The sequence below is a fragment of the Labeo rohita genome, unplaced genomic scaffold (assembly GCF_022985175.1).
Source record: "Labeo rohita strain BAU-BD-2019 unplaced genomic scaffold, IGBB_LRoh.1.0 scaffold_470, whole genome shotgun sequence".
Classification (NCBI taxonomy): domain Eukaryota; kingdom Metazoa; phylum Chordata; class Actinopteri; order Cypriniformes; family Cyprinidae; genus Labeo; species Labeo rohita.
The window spans coordinates 48,514-54,956 of NW_026129390.1; the positions used below are offsets into that span (position 1 = coordinate 48,514).

The window sequence follows — 6,443 nt, forward strand, 5'->3', positions numbered from 1 at the left end:
TGGATATGGCATATATAAAACATGTATTTAATATATGGGTATTTCATATAAGCACATATATTACATTTTCGTATGGGTGCATATGATAATAAAAGAACTAGATAGCTGCCATCATCTCATTGGAAGTTTAATTATTTGCCTTAAGAGCACACAAACATTTCAATATAGACCATTTTAAAGTTTTAACGTTTTAAAGACAACTCAGTAAAGTAACTTTATAATGTAACTAGATAAAAAAAGTTTGTCAAGACAAACTTTAAGTTAGCTTGAGAAAGCCGGAACAGAAAGTTTTAAAAAGTTTGAAAAGTTTGAAAAGTTTATAAAGTTTAAAAAGTTTAAGAGGTTTTAGGTTTGATGGTTTTCAGTCTGAAAGAGTTTGAATTTAAAAGTAGTTTTAAAAGGTTAACATTTGGATGTTTTGAAGGCAATAGTCTGTCAGAGATAGATAGACAGATAGAATGTTGTTAGCATGTTATTAACATGAATACCATGTGACTAGCATGATGTTATAATGATTAGCAAGGTACTAGCATGTTGTTAGCATGCTTATAGGATTATTAACAAGTTACTAACATTTTAGTAGCATGGTGCTAACATAATTAGCAAGTTAATAGCATGTTGTTAGCATGATTAGCAAGTTGCTAGCATGTTACTAACATGTTGCTTGCATGACTAGCAAGTTACTAGCATGTTGTTAGCATGATTAGCAAGTTACTAGCATGTTACTAGCATGTTGCTTGCATGGCTAGCAAGTTACTAGCATGTTGTTAACATGATTAGCAAGGTACTAGCATGTTTCTAGCATGATTAGCAAGTTACTAGTATGTTTCTAGCATGATTAGCAAGTTACTAGCATTTTCCCTGGTGAAAAAACCAGCATATGCTGGTTAGGTAGGTTTTGATGCTGGTTTAAGCTGGTCCTTTGCTGGTTCATGCTGGTCCTTGACCAGCAACATGACCAGCAAAAACCAGCAAAGGACCAGCTTAAACCAGCATCAAAACATACCTACCAGCATATGCTGTTTTTTTTCACCAGGGTTGCTAGCATGATTAGCAAGTTACTAGCATGATTCTTGTTGCTAGGCATAGATAGATAGATAGATGGTTAGAGTTTGAATGAGTTTGAATGGATTAGAAATACAGTACATAGAAGGGAAGTTTGATTGAGTTTCAAAGGATTCTGGGAGTTTTGACAGTTGGAATTTGAAAAGTGTTGGCTCATTTGAACATTCCGTCAATGTAAGTCTATGGGAGTTTTCCCAATTTTAATCGTCATTTTTAGGAAAATTGTAGGTCCGATCAGTTAGAAAAGATATAGCAACTAACTTCAGATCAGTCTGAAGATCTGGGCTGAGTTTGGAGTTTGTAGAGTTAAAGCTCTAGGATGAGTTAGTGTCGACAGATTTAGTCTCAGAAGAAAATCGCATATCAGTAAGTTGGCTTTCTCAAGCCAACTTAAATATTTTCTTTGTATCAGATGTTGAAAGAACACTCCACTTTTTTTGAAAATAGGCTCATTTTCCAACTGCCCTAGAGTTAAACAGTTGAGTTTTACCGTTTTCTAATACATCCAGATGATTTCCGGGTCTGGTAGCACTTTTAGCCTAGCTTAGCATAGTTTATTGAATCTGATTAGACCGTTAGCATCTTGTTCAAAAATGACCAAAGAGTTTCAATATTTTTCCTGTTTAAAACTTGACTCTTCTGTAGTTACATCGTGTACTAAGACTGATAGAAAATGAAAAGTTGCGATTTTCTAGGCTGATACACTAGGAACTATACTCTTATTCCGGCGTAATAATCAGGAAACCTTGCTGCCTTATTCGTCTCAATGCCCATGCTGTTATCGCAATAATGCCAGTAATCACTACAGTGGCCAAGAAAACAGATATTGCAATAAACCTAAATTTCAGGTCTGACACCTCTGTGGGTTCTGGATGAGGGATGATCTTTGAAGCTTGAGCAACGTTGGAGATTTGAGATTTGACATTTTCTTTGTCCTCAGATTGAACCGCAAAGTAGAGTGTTGTGCCATTTTTGATTGGAAAACTGAGATTGAATAAATATTGTTCAACTGATCCAGCCTAATGAGGTGAGATGCCAGATATGTTGACATCATGAGCATTGCTGAAGTTGAACTGAAGCATTTTAAAGTCAAGGCTCCACTTGATCTTGTAGGATTTAGCTTAAAAGGAAAAAAAAAAAAAAAAGGCCCATGGAAGATTTCAGTGAAGACATTATTTTGTGATTAGCTTTATAACAACTTCTATTTTGTATTAATAGTATGCTTTACCTGTCCCGTGGTCGAGGTCCTCACCAGGAGCTGTCCAGCTGAGAAGCACAGTGTCGTTCTGGATCTCTGCATTTAGATCTGTGATTCTGTTAGGAGGGAAATTTGGTGGAGTTGTGCTTTTAAGAATCACCTCAAAACTCTCTCCGGTGGCTGTTCTGCTGAAGCTTCCGATTATAGGTGATTCTGCCGAAACTAGAGGTTTTGAAGGGTTCATCTCCACCACACCTGAAATTAGACAAACCACCTGAATACATCTGCAAGAACTGGTTGTGAGGAAGGAAAGGAAATGTTTGAGTAGCTTGTTTTAAGAGTCTTGATCTCAGGGTTTACCGTCTACCACATATCCAGGTACGTATGGAGCACCACCCCTTTTTTGGATAGTAGTGCTGGCTTGTCCATTTTGATTCTTCACTTTTACTTTCAAACTGCTTCTCCCATTTTTCATCTCTGTGAAATATCTGGAATAGACACCATCATCTTTGAAAGCATCAGCTCCTGGAAAATAATACTGGATTTATTTGAGCACTTTTGACTATATAATGTAAATGTGAAGTTGAGTGCAGACTATACACATGAATTATTTGTCATTCACCTGCTCCACTGTCCAACAGTTGTAACGTTTGTGCAGCACCAGATTCTAGCTTTAGCGTAGCCCACATTTCAACATTTATTATAGGCTTGTAATTTTGACTAACCTCAGCAAACACTATCGTGGGTTTAGTGCCGTCACTGAACTTCTGGTCCATGCAGGTTTTGAGAAAAATAGGGGGAACATCAGCTTGTGCCGCATGACTCGTTGCTGTTACAGTCAGAGACTGAACTGTTGCAGTTTGGATACTGTACTTCCAGTCCCCAATCTACCAAACACATGATAGTATTATTAAATTAATAATTCATGTAAAATTCAATTCCAAAAAAAAGTAAACAAAATCTTGAGCAAGTTCAGCACATACCTGTGCAGTTCCTGTAAATTTTAAAGTTACTGTTTTAGATGATTCATCATGATGCATCTGCATTTGATTGTAGACTGAGCCACTCGGTGACTGTATGTTAATTTTAGGTAGAGTTGTTTCATAGGTTATTGTAAAGCTGGTTTTGGCACCAATAGTCTGATCTATTGGTACTGTCCCATTAAACCAGTCAGATGTTTTTGCTCCCGCACTGTCTATCTAAAGGGGTGATAGAAATGAAACATCAATATCCATAATAGGCTAGTCTTGAGGTACTTTACCATGGACAGTGAGCGACCACTTGCCAGACCTGAACTGGGTCTTTTGTTTGATCTCCTGTTGGTACAGTTAGTGCGGAAAATCCATTCATTAGCTGATTAGAGGTAGTGTCATCACTGGCTGTGATAAATTTCCCCCCTATTTTCAACACATAAGAAATTTCCATTGGATAGTAAACAGGCACTGAATATCATGATTTACTCAGATACATTTGCTCCAAAAGTAGGATTTAGAAATGTTTATGAAATGAATGAATTTGATAAATGGATGCATTTTGTATGATTTTGACCATAATATCAATGATAATTAAAAAAAAATGTAATCAGTTGTATAATTCATCTCGCTGATTTAAATTGGGTTCATAAGAGTCGTTTGTTGGTGATGTAGGCTATATTTATTTTTGCACGCTGTGTAGCTGGATTTGTGAAATGCTTGTGCATTGTGTCAGAAATATGTAAGTACATTATGCCCACCATCAAATGTGTTAACTGAATTTCATAACTTAAACTTCGCACATCCCACAGTTTGAAAACCATCTGTCTAAAGTAATGAAATTCAATGAATGAAATTTAAATTGTGACAAATGTCCATTTAGGCCTACAGTACTTATTTTTGGGACACTGTTAGTCTGTATGTGACTGTTTCTTACCAGTTTCTGGTATCACCCAAAGCAACTGTGTGTATAATGGCACCACTATTAATTGCATTGGGAACACAACTATTAAGGTCATCTGTGGCTTCACCATCTGTCAGAAGAAAGATTTCATCTCCTATCACATCCCCATCATCCTTTTTAAGTACCTTTAGGTTTTAAAGACACAGAACATTGGCATATAACAGACAGCATATATTTCACACATCAGTATATTATAAACATTAAAACATGTATACTTGTACAAATAATATGGCACCTCTAAGCCTAGATTGAGGCCTTTACATATGTATGTTGATCCAGCTGCTGTTTTTGGCAACAAAGTGATGAGACGTTCTCTTGTGGTGTCACTGTCAATAGTAGTCAAGGAGCTCAGAGTAGAAGCATTATCACTAAATGTTACCATTCCCACACTGGATTGATCCTCAATGATATTCTGCAGGAAATGTGTGGCAGCCTGTTGCAGTCGAAGAATTCTAGAGCCCTAGAAAATGGGTGCAATAATAATAAAATAATAATAATAAATATTCTTGTGATATCAATTTTATGCTTCCTTCGGTTTCAAAATGATTAAGCTAATATCAGAGCGTGGAAGGTTATAATATATTGAATATTTTTATTTTAAAGTTTAATTGATGTTTCTGCATACTTGCATGCTTCCTGAGACATCAAGTACGAGACAAATGACCCGATGCTTTCGCTGCACAACTTTGAAAGTTGGTGCTGGTGGAGAAGTCTGCAGCGGTTTTAGAGAACGAAGTGCGTCTTTATCCACAGAATCCTCAAATATTACGGTCCATGTTGCTTTGCCACATTTTTTGTTTTGCAGGTTTGGGGCTTCATAATTGTGCTCATTTTCACGACAAAATGTGCTCACCTGAAACCAAATATTCTGAATGATTATTTCTTCCCTATAATTGCAAACAACAAACTGTGAATTATCAAAGCTAAGTTGCATTTGTGGAACATGTAAAATCTATACTTACAGAATCCAGGCTTGGCAGGAACATTATTGAACTGTGTGTGTTTTGATATTAGGTTGCCCTAATATATACCTGCTTGCTGTTGTCTCGACCCTGCCTGTACAACTATGTATCTGTCTCGCCAATGTAATAAAAGCTCGCGTATGGATCCGCTCTCCTCTCGTCCCTCACTCCTCATAACAGAACAATCCATCACAACAGGATCCAGCAGCTTCACCCCCGGACAGTCAACAGATATGGACACAGACAGAACACTCTTCAGGATCAAACAGGGATCACACACACTGGATCGTTACATCCGTGAGTTCATTTCTATTTCCAATTATTCCACCCTACCGGACTGTTCTAAGATTGAGATATTCTGTGACGGCGTGAACGAGCCGTTAAAGGCTAGACTCATCTTTGGCTGCCTTTTTGAACTTTGCGTTATTGTGTGTGCGCTCGCCGTGTACTGTGGGGGTCGCAAAGGAGGTGCGCGACAACGCAGACAGAGCAGCCGCGCACCCCTCTCGCAGATTGGCGGTAATGCCGGATCACGACGCCACAAACAGGTTTTCCGCCTGGATCGCTCGTGAAACGGCGGCCGTGACGGAGCGTGCTCGAGCTATGGCGGCCGTGACGGAGCGTGCTCGAGCTATGGCGGCGTCAGCAGAGCCCACGCACAAGATGGCGGCCGCGTCGGAGCGCGTCCACACAATGGCGGCGACGGTGGAGCCCGTTCACAAGATGGCGGCGAGAACAGTGCTCCGTCACGTCACAGCCGCCCTACAAGAGCCATTTAAAGTTGCAGTTGCATTTCCTGAGTCAAGTCAAGTTTCCGAGTCCAGTCAAGTTGCAGCTGCATTTCCTGAGTCAAATCAAGTTTCCAAGTCAAGTCAAGCTGCAGCTGTGTTTCCTGAGTCGAGTAAAGTCACAGCTGCCGCCCCTGAGTCAAGTCAAGCTACAGCTGCTGTTCCTGCGTCAAGGCGAGTCAGAACTCCTCTTAAGGCAAGTCAAGTTAAAACTGTGTTTCCTGTGTCAAATCAAGCCAGAACTGTTGTTCCTGTGTCAAGTCAAATTACAGCTGTTGCCTCTGTCTCAAGTCAAATTACAGCCATCTTTCCTGAGCCACTGCACAAGATGGCTGCCACGCCAGAGCCACTGCACAAGATGGCCGCCGTCTCCAAGCAACTGCATAAGATGGCCGCCGTCCCCAAGCCACTCCACAATATGGCCGCCATCCGGATGCCACCTGTGGCCATGATGGCCCACGTGCTGGACACACCTCTAGTGACGGTATGGGCAGC

At 39.7% G+C, this 6,443-nt stretch overlaps 1 pseudogene; it reads right to left on the reverse strand.

Moving 5' to 3' along the window:
• Positions 1 to 1,487: 1,487 nt before the first annotated feature.
• On the reverse strand, positions 1,488 to 5,205 carry LOC127160839 (calcium-activated chloride channel regulator 4A-like; annotated as a pseudogene).
• Positions 5,206 to 6,443: the final 1,238 nt, after the last annotated feature.